Below are 11,725 nucleotides of genomic sequence, written 5' to 3' on the forward strand. Positions count from 1 at the left end.
AGCTCTCCTTGCATCTGGTCCCACCGTTTTTAATTGAAAAGAGGAGGCTGAACAGGAGCAGCTTGATGATTAATGATCTCCATTGCTTGGGTGATCAGCTCACTCCTGGCCTGGGGCATTCCAGGAGCAAATGTATATGACCACAGTTTGTATATATAGTTTGAATCTGAATGACAAAGTTCATTGTAAAAATGCTACTTCATGATTTAATTTTGAGTGTAAATAATTTGTTTTCTTCATATTTTCGTATTTTATTTTATTATCAATAATCCTAATGGAATATCCTATGCAAACAGACTTCTGAATAATCTCTCTCACACATTTTGAAAAATGGTAAGGGATTGTTAAATACACTAATGAACTAACTTCCATTTGAAATGCATATTGCTCATTATACTCACTGTGGTCCTGGGACCAAATTAGATGACATATTAGCGTAGAGGTGTTCCACAAGTAAATAAATTAGATGAAGCAAGCAAACAACAAGGTATCGCCAACTGTGGTCATTAAAATTTAGAATCTAGATGTGAAGCTGATACAGAACTTCAGTTAGTTGCAAAAAACGAATGCATTCAAGTGATGCTTCATTAGGAGAAAATATAGTCGCAACTGCAGTTAGAGGAATAAGGTACAGAAAAAGGAAAATTAGGTCTGTGTTTAGATGTTGATGAAAATGATCGGGTATTCTAAAATTATTAATCCCTATAAATATTTTATCTTTATAAGTGAATAACCTTAGCATTGATGGCACTTTGTTACCAGGTGGCAAGACTAAACCAAAATCAATCAAAATTAACTAAACAGTGAACAGTTACATAGTAATGATCAACTTTTAACTGAGGCTTGAGAGAGATAGAGAGAAAAAAAACTGGTGGATATTTACTTATTACATTAGGTATTGCAGTTCTGAAAAAGCTTATCGACTATCCAACAAACAAGCAAGAAGGGTTTGCATGAACAAAACATGAAGGTGGATTTTTAACATTACTATTAGTTGCATTTCCATATCTAGCAAACAACTGCTTCACTCGCTGATGGTTTAGCAGCAATCGTAAATAAAGTACAAAACTAGAAAACAGCTAATAAAGAAGTAGAATATAATAAAAGAACATGTTTTGAAATAAGCTGGACCCTAAAGATCACACGATTAATTGCGAAATAACTTTAGAAAACATAAAAAATGAATTATAACCAAAAATTGTTTCAAAAATAGAAATTTTAATTAAACAATTTCATAAAGGATTAGATAAGACTTTAAAGCATCTAAAGGGTATATTTATTTTGGAGCTAGAAGAAAAATACATATAAATGATCCAGTGAATGCTCATAATGCAGTTACAGAATAGTAATTAGAAAATGCCTTAAACAATCTTGTTACAAAACCCAAATACACATGTATTCTAACACAACTCAGTAATTATGTCACTACTAAACAACTCACTCGAAAAAATAATCAACTTAATAAAAATGATCTAATTACTTTAAAAAAGAGAAAAAATAGAAAAAGGTTTAACAGATTATTTCTCCAAGGCAGATTTAACATCATACCTTAGTTGGCTAAGTAATCTTCACAGAAGAACGTGTGATGAACATAAAGTAAAATTTTATCTTGTTAAAGATGATGAAATATTAAAATATACATTTGAATATGATGTAAAAATTAAGAGAATCCTTTTATATAGAGAGAATATAGATAGTGATTTATCAACTACTGATTTTAAAATAGAAATAAAAAGACATAAGAACGATGAACAGCAAATTTTATATTCATCTCAGTTCAGTAATCCATTACTTGAAATGAAACTGAAAGTTAAAGTATTTATAACTATAAAACAATCAGTAAAAACTGAACATGTTTCAGGTGAATTACTCATTTTCGTATCAAATGATGAAGATAGACTGGAACAATAATTTATATCGTATTAAATTTTTCTCCTATGTAGCTGATGAATCACATTTACTGTTTGAAGTGAAAAAAGTAGTGACACACACATTCCTCACAGAGTAACAACAAGAAATGGAAGATAAAGAATCAAAGGTCGTTGTACAGTATGTAAAACTGAAAAGAGTAAATTCGTTAAAATATTTAAGAAGTTTTAATTAACTACATAAACCAATGACAAAAACTTTAAAAGATGAAATGTAATTTCTCTTGGTAATTATGCTTTATGGGAATCAAATATAGTAGAAATGGTTTTAGGTAATTTGAAAGAAATATCAAAAATAAATAAATGACGTAAGTATTTATTAACTGTTATAGACTTTCCTACAAATTTTCTTGAGCCACTCCAGCTAAGGACTAAACTGGTAAGGATGTAGTTGATTCTTTTGAAAAAAATATTTAGACACAGAAATCTAAAGGAATTACAAATGGATAACGGCAAAAAATTGAATAACAAAGGTTTTCAAGAATTGGTGAAAATATAACATTTATGATTATTCAACATTTACAGAATTAAAAGCGTCTGTTGTTCAAAGATTTAATAGAACACTTAAAGGAAAGATGTTTAATAAATTTGACTTACAAAGAAATTATAAATTGACTGAGCTATTTTCGAAATTGTTTGATGAATATAAAAACGCAAAACATTCGTCTACAAATATGAAACCAATGGAACTTAATGAGAAGAATTATAAACCAACAACTATTGTATCTGACGAGAAAGCGAAATTTAAAACATGAGGTAAAATTAGAATCATTAAACTTGGTGAAGAACAAAAACTTTTATGAGTGTCAGGTATAGAAAACAAAGTGTCCTGATTCATATCTTGTTGATTAAGTTTTGAAAAAGAAAGGAAAAATAGTGTATATAAAATGGTTAGTATTGATATTTCACTTAGTAGTTGGAGAAATGAAGATAAAACTATTTTAAAGATAATACTGTTATATACATATCAAATAAAAATTTCATACACAAATATATCAATTGGCTCAATAATATTTTCTATGTCCTGATTACAATAAAAAAATTCATGAATCAATTAACTGAAGAAAATTTGAATCATTTATACAAACTTAATGGGCAAGAAATATGTATTGATTAGAAATACTTTATAAAACAACTGTAAGTTACTTACTGTCATGCTTAAAATTTATTCCCTAAATTTGGATTAATTCCTTTATAATATTCTTTCACTCTTTCCATATAATTCTTTTTGGATTAATTTTGTATCCATTTGACTCAAGAAGATTTTGTAGTGTTTTTCTGACTGTATTACTTCAGGAAGATAGTTTCGCTCTAGTCATGTCATCTAAAACAATTTTATGAATCACCTTGTTATTTACATTAATAGTCAGTTCTAGAGAAACTTTTAATGGTTGCATTTCTTGAGGAGGTAGTAATAGGTTGTTACTTGTCTTATGTGTAACTTCAAAATCATTTAATTTTGGTTCATTCAACAAAAGTCACTTTTTCTGTAAATAGAAATATGTATGTTATATTCTATGTCACTGAAGTTCTGGTTGTACAATTCGTTCCCTTCTTTTTCTTCTACATGAATTGAAAGCTGATTTAAAGAATTCTTCAATTGTATGGTAATTAACACACTCTCTGATGTAGTAGTATTCGATTTGGTTATCTGAATGTTCACCGGTATTGTACGTAGATAATCTAGGTTTGATTAACTTGACAGTTGTCCACCAACTTTATAGAAAAGATTTTTATGGTTTTGCTTTGTAGTGACTACATATACAATATTGTTCTTTTCTATTTTAAAATTTTTCTATTTATTTGTTTTAACTTCCTATTTTTACATTTTTCATCCTCTAATTTTACAGCGAATACTTGTTTTTGTTCTTCTATTTGCAACAGATGTTGTATATTTTAAAAAATCTAATAGAATCTTCCCTAAATTAATGTAATGATTTTTAATTTAATGGTTAATCTTGTTTATTTGACTCATTACTAGTTTTTTAAAATTTTAACAGATATAAAATACATCTATTTTGTGTAAGTTATTTGTTGTTAGGATGTTAATTTCATTCTAAAGCAAGAAGATCACTGTGATAAATTTCAGTATGTTCAATATGATGATTATTTAAAGACTGTTAACTTATTTTTAATAATGCAACAATTCAAAAAGTGATCAGGTTTAAAATATCATTTGCAATTAATTCATTTTTCTCTTCAAATAAAGGAAACCAAATATCTTCAAACCAAATTCATAAATTTCATTGATAATCTTCCTTCTGGGTAAATTCAAATATATTCATTATAGATAATTATCAATTAGAAGAACTTTCAGTAGCTGCCATTTATTAAAAATTATTTTTGTCAAGATTTTTAATTTTTAATATATAAAATTATGTCATTTTCTTTTAAGAATTCATATGTAAAAGATAAGGTATCGCTTTCTTTAAGGAACTGAAAATGATTCTTCATATTTTGTTTCATATTTGTTGAGGTTAAATCTTTATCCCAAAGAATTCTCTACAGAAAATACAAAATATCATTAGTAATCAATATAGAATGTGGTTGCATGTTCAGAGGGTTTAACTGTTGGTTAAACCACTGTTCAACATATTTTTATGTATATTTCCTTGTTTGCCTTCATTCTATAGGTATTTGTATTCTATAGCTATAAATCATCATATTTTATTTCAGTGTATTCAACATTTCAGTTTTTAGAGATTCTTTTAAAAGTACTTTTGTTCACCAAATTTCTAGTCTCCATCTTCCCTGATACTGAAATGTCATAGTAAATAAGTTTAAAATTTTCATAGGAATAATTAGATTCCTGTGTAAAAATACTTTTTTTGACAGTTTTAATATGTTCGGGGGATACACTCAGATTCCCTGAAATTCCTTGATGAATAAAGTTTGAATTGTCCTTAGTAATCAAAACATCTTTCTGTAGACAAGTTCTATAATGTCTTTTGTGACTATGAACTTCTATACAATCTTAGGAAGGCTAATATTTGCCTCCTGAAAACGTATACTATATTATTCCAGGTAGCTAAGGTTTTGTCCCCATGATAAACTTCATTAAGAAATTATAAAATTTCATTTGCAATCAAAACATTTTTTTCAGAAAGCTTTCGTAATGCATTTTATTTCTTGGTATAATTGCAGATGGAAATATTTATTGCCCAGAATATTATACAGAAAAGATAAAATATCGGTAGTAATCAGTATAAACTCTTTTCATTTGTTTTAAAATTTTCACGTGGAATATATGTCCCATCTGGAAGTCCATACAGAACGGTTGAAATATCATTTGAAATCAATATATTTTACACAACCTTCCAGAGTTCTATAATCTGATCCCCAAAAATTTTAAAAACACATTGTTAAATTTTATATTGGAATCGTAGACAAGGGGTTTCTATATAAATGTAGATGGCTAAAAATTTACATACCCTTTCTTACAGATCCAATAAAATGTATTTATTAATAAATGGTAAGGTTATATAATATAAAAGTCTACAAATTAAAGGCTACAGCAAAACAATTAGGACTTAAAGGTCATCCAAAACTGTGAAAACAATAATTTCTTGATCTCATTAATAATCTTAATAATAATGACAAAGAGAATAACAACAACAAAGTGCCACATTATACTATAAAGGTATTGAACATTGAAGTAAAGGAATTAGGAATTAAAGGATATTCTAAACTTAGAAAACCACAATTCATCTTATAGACGAAAATATTAACAACGAAATGATTGACAACAACAATGAAGTGAGAAATTATACTGTAATAGGAATTGAAAACTAAAGCAAAGGAATTGGATATTGAAGGGTATTATAATGTAGAAGAGGAAAAACTTATACAATGGTTAGTTACGATTTTGTTTCGAGGAATTATATACTCTATATTGTAATTTGTCTGCCAAGTTGCTGCGAGATGCCGTGGGGGAGGAGGGGCGAGTCTACCTGGAGCGAGCCCTCGAGAAGAGGCTCGCTGCAGTCATTCTGCAAGCACAAAGCTGGAGGCTGGGCCAACTTCCTAAGCTCGTTCAAGGATGGACACGATACGAAGGGCCCGTCTGACAGCGAGAAGTGCGCCGAGAGCTGATGGACACCTGCAGAACGCCAAGAATATAGAGCAAAAGCATCTGAGTTCTTCTGGCCGAGCGGCAGTCATTTTTTCTGCCATAGAAAGCATGCAGTTGCCGAAAATTCCAGGACTCCACAGTACAGGGAGGAGTGTGCAAAAAGCGCATGGAATTGGCGCAGAGAGGCGTGTGGACGAAGCAAGCATTCTTAAGAAGATTTTTTCCTCAACAGTGAGGATATTCTTTATAAATCACGGACGTCGACAGTGTTTTAGAAGGAGCTCAAACATGAGTTTGTCCATGGCTCACGCAGAGAGAGCACTTATAAAGAAGTGTTGTGTAGCTGCTCTCCCAACAGCCTCGGAATGCAAGAAAACACCTTAAGAATGTGAAATCGTGAGAAAGATGTCAATTCACGAGGCACACACTAGCCCACGGCAGATAAAAAATTTTCAAACTGTACGGAGAGGTGTGGCGATGGAACGACGATCTGGCATTGAGCTGCATTGAAAATATTATCGTCCGTCAATTAGAAGGCCGAAAGCAAGCATATTTCGCAAACGAGTGGAGCTCAACGGGAGAAGTAAAAAAAAAATAATAATAATAAAAGCTAGAAGATATGGGCGCTTTGCCACTCATCACGAACATCTGCCTTCCGACACCGTCGTAGCACAGCTTCGTCCACGCAGCTGCCAATTGGCAGACAATGCGGAGATCGTATCTTGGCCCTGCCACAGAGCCGCCGCTGCTGATGAGGGCAGCCAACCCGTGCAGCATAGCTCCGGCGCGACATGCTGCACTAACGCAGGGCCTACCGCCGACAGCAGTATACAACAAACAATAATGAAGAATGGTGGGACGATATGTTCCCTCTCCTTCCCCTCAATAACTGAGTCATGTCCATACCCAGTCAAATCGGACCTTATACTTGTAATTTGGTTTTGTCTTATGTAAACAGCACGAAGTAAATACATCTCTTCCATGGTTTGATCGTATAAGCAGTCTTTTATATTCATACATGAACAACTTAATGTCGTACCATTTGTGTTTCATTTTATTTAATTATTGATACTGCCGCAGAAGAAAGCTGAGCAGCACAGTTACCGTGGTGGAGTCGTTATGGTACTAAAATGTTGCATGGAGGGTCTTCAGTTCAAAGCTAATCTCAACCGTAAAATATTAATTTATATACTCCGTTGGAGTACATTCTAGAAGTATCCACAAATGTCAAGAATCATTGTACTGGGATGTTCTGTAGCTGTATATATGCCGTATGTGTTCTGGCCAGAGGAAGTTCTCTCTACTCTCTTGTATGTGCAAGTGCTGAATAAACCTTTGTAAAGTGAAGTTAGTGTTCGTCATTCATCGAATTACACCTTCTTCTACGTGACATTATTCTAGTGGAGGCGCTCGGTACTGGAACTTGTGATGGCGCACATTAACGACGACTCAGTGGCTCCCATAGATAGAGCTGCCGGTTATGTGGCGAGAAACCCGAGTTGGGGCCATATTCAACAGATCGCAATCTATCGGAGACAGACGAAGAAAAGGACGTTACGATGACAGCAACTGTGTGCCACCACATGAGACATCTTTCCGGGTTCTCTGGTGATGACAGCCAAGATCCGAACAAGTGGCTGAAGCTATATGAGCGTATAGCCAAATTTAACAAATAGGATGACAACGTTTGGCTAAAGTATTTATCTACTTGGAGGGCACAGCCAAGCAATGGTATGAGAACAACGAGGAGAAGTTCACAAGCTGGGAATTATTCCAGGCGGAACTGCGCAAGTATTTCGGCGATACACAACGACAGAAGTGCAAGGTTGAAGATAAATTAAAGTGCAGAGCACAGCGTCGAGGAAAAACGACAGCATCCTACATTCAAGACGTCTTGGAGCTATGTAAAATAGTGGATCCTCGAATGAAGGAGCAAGATAAGGTTGCACATCTCATGAAGGGTGTTGCTGAGGACATGTATCAAGCCCTACTCCTGAAGGAGGTTTCGACAGCAACCGACTTCATAAAATGCTGTCCGTATATCGAGACAATGCAAAAAAAAAAAATTACACGCAGGAAGTTTGAACGGCTTCCAAACGTCGTATCGATGTCTGTGATGGAGGAAGAAACTGATTTCACAAGCGTTCTTCATCAGGTGCTGATAGAGGAAGTTCAGAAGGCACTTGGATTGCAAGACGAGCAAAAAACCGAGACGCTTCGTCATAAGGGAGGAAGTGGAACAGACATTGAACCCAGTCTCTTGCCCTTCATTTCCCTTTAAAACGGTAAAAAAGTCGAGACCGAAGCGAAATTACGTTCCTAAAATGCCGCCTGAGGAACCTGTTTAGGCACGAAGGATGACTGATGTCTGGAGGACCCAGGATAACCAACCAGTATGTTTCAACTGCGGACGACCGGGACGTATGGTGTGCTATTGTCGAGAAAAGTGGCGGATTTTTGATGACACCCGCTCCAGAAGACTGCAGACCGATCTTAGCCGACACCAACTTCAGGACGACGAAGATTAACAAGAAGATGTGGGTGCAGGACGACGTAGGTCACCGTCGCTGCAGGCTAGCCGCTGCAGAGGACGCTCGCCAACACGCCGTTCAAGGTCTCCATCGCCGCTTATATGCTCCAGCCTATCACCTAGCCGCCGCAACCTGGAAAACTAAAGGGTGCGACCTTCCTTGGAGGTGAGGCCGCCGAAGAGAACTACACACAGATGCCAGTGGGTATAGGATTGGTGCGGCAAACTAGGAATGGAAAAGAGCCTATGCTTCTAGGATACTTACAAAAGCCGAGAGAAACTACTCAACTACAGAAAGAGATTGTCTTGCTGTGCTCTGGGCCATGTACAAATTCCGACAGTATCTCTATGGAAGGCCATTCACAGTTGTTACGGACCATCATTCACTTTGTTGGTTGACAGGTCTTACGGATCCAACAGGACGACTCTTCAGGTGGACCCCACGTCTTCAAGAGTATGAAGTTACCATAGTGTAAAAAAGTGGAAGAAAACACCAAGATGCCCACTGTCTCTCAAGAAACCCTGTTCAAGACCATCAAGACTTTGATGAAGGTAGCGACTGTCTCGTTGCACTCCAGGATCTCTCTGCTGAGAAGAAAGACGCCAAGGTATCTCAAATTATGCTTGCCTTAAATCTGTCAGAGGATGTGAAAGGACAATTTAAGGAACTTAATGGATTACTTTGCAAGAAAAACTTGCGTTTGGAATGAGGTGGCTACCAGTGATTCCTAAACACATGGGCTTAGGTGTTCCACAGAAACCATGACACACCTGTGGCCGGACATTAGTGATTTATTAAGATATACGATAGGATCGGCAAGAGACTTTTCTGGCCAGGGTTATTTAGGAGTGTCCGTCAGTAAGTGTCGCACTGTCGAGAGTGCCGGATGAGGAAGGCAGTTCCTCAGAAACCACTTGGCTGACTCACACCAATTCCACCATCCGAAACACCATTCCACGTGTTGGGATTGACCTCCTCGGACGAATTCCAACGTCTGCTAGTGGCAATAGATGGGTTATTGTTTGCACTGATTATCTGACACTCTATGCCATTGCAAAAGCCGTGAAAACAGCCGAAGTATTCGAGGAAGCCAAATTCATCGTGAAAGACATTTTATTAAAACATGGTGCCCCAAGGTCGTTAATTACGGATTGAGGGAAACTTCTTCAATCCAATCTTGTGACAGTGATAAACCATCAGTGCAACATTACTCATCACATGACTACTGGCTACCATCTGGAAACTAACGTGTTTACTGAACGCCTTAATAAGACCTTGGCCGACATGCTTTCAGTGTTCGTCAGTACTGAGCAGAGCAACTGAGATGAGGTGCTACCTTTCATGACGTTTGTCTACAACACGGCCAAACAAGACACCACGGGATTTAGGCTATTTTTCCTGGTGCATGGGCGTGAGGTAACTACAACGATGGACATTGTGTTTACGTTACATCCTGATGACGTGGATAACGACTACATTGGCCAGGTGTTAACAAGAGCTGAGGAAGCTCGGCAGTTAGCTCGACTCGGCAGCCTGCTGGCTCAAGAAAACGATCGCCGAAGGTATGACACGAGCCACCGCCCTGTTGTTTACCAGCATGGTAACCTCTTCTGGATCTTCACATCTGTTCGGAAGGTTGGTCTCTCTGAGAAGCTCCTCATGTGCTACTTTTAACCTTAGAAGTTTGTAAAACAGTTGTCTGATTTTACTTATGAAGCTGAAGATTTCGACCCCGACACAAGGCGACAAAAGGTCAGAGATACGGTCCACGTCCTTCAAATGAAGCCCTTTGAGAGTCCTGCAACACAGGGTAAATTCGAAGCGGAAAGGTGACGAAGATTGTAGTGGCGGAGGAAGTTCTAAGAAGATCACTACTAGGGTGAACATCAGTCGTTAGCAGTCCGACAAGAAATAACCACCAAGAAATAAGTAGGTTTGTCATCATGATCATTTAACTGGAAAATTTATAAATACATTATGAACAACTCTAAATTACAGTTAAAATATCTTAGTTTTGTACCAGTTTATTTATATAATTTATCTGGATATGGTTAACATCTTTCTGCAAAAGAACTTGGTTATGATAAAAAAAGTACATTTGATACCAAATAATGAAGACAGATATATTAGATTTGCTTATAGGAGAGGGAGAAAGTTTGAAAATGAGGTTTAAGGATGCATTTAAATTTATGGTTTCTTCACTTTGCAAACATCTATCAAATTTGAAAAAAAAGAATTATTCGATTTTTTGGTCAGGAAATGTGTATATCTATATGATGACATAGATTCTTGGAAAAAATTTGAAGGCACAAAATTACCAGTAGAAGGAGGATTTTATAATAAACTGAAAGACTGTGAAATAAGAGTTGAAGATTAGAAAGAGGAAAGACTATTTGGAAAAATTTAATTACAAAAATCTTGGTGAAGTTATGATCTGTACTTTAAAACTGATGTATTTGAAAATTTTAGAAAATTTACATAAAATATATGATCTTGATCCATTTTGGTTTTTTACATGATTATGATATGATTTTAATACTTGAAAAGAGAATAAGAGGGGAATAACACAGCATTGTAAAGGATTTGTTAAAGCAAATCACTAATGTATGAAAGATTTCGATGTTAAAAAGACATTAAATTATTTATCATATTTAGAGGCAAAGATTGTCTATGTTTAGTATGTGAATCAATATTTGCCATAGAGTGGATTTGAATGGGATGAAGCAAATAATCTCAATTGTACAAAAGTTAGTGAGATAAGAGATACTGCTTGAATTCGATACATTTCTAAATAGATTTAGAATACCCCTAAGAATTAAATGATTTGCATAAATATTTACCATTAGCTCCTAAAAATTTAACTCTGGCAGCAACTACAGAAAGCAAATTGTTGACTATTCTGAATGAGGAGCATAATTATGTAGTTCACTATAAAAAACTTAAAGATTATTTGTGTCATTGAATGAAATTAACAAAAATACATAGATTAGTTGCAGAAGTACATAGATTTAGAGAGAGAAATGGAAACTAGAACCAAAAACGATTTTGAAAAAGATTTCTATAAATTGTTGAATATTTCAGTGTCGGGAAAGACGATGGAAAAGGTATGAAACAGACTGGATTAAAAATTAGTGTCAAATGGAGATAAATGTGATAAAATTATAGCTGAACAAAACTTGTAAAGGAAAAACTAT

Source organism: Schistocerca americana, chromosome 3 (genome assembly GCF_021461395.2).
Source record: "Schistocerca americana isolate TAMUIC-IGC-003095 chromosome 3, iqSchAmer2.1, whole genome shotgun sequence".
NCBI classification, from domain to species: domain Eukaryota; kingdom Metazoa; phylum Arthropoda; class Insecta; order Orthoptera; family Acrididae; genus Schistocerca; species Schistocerca americana.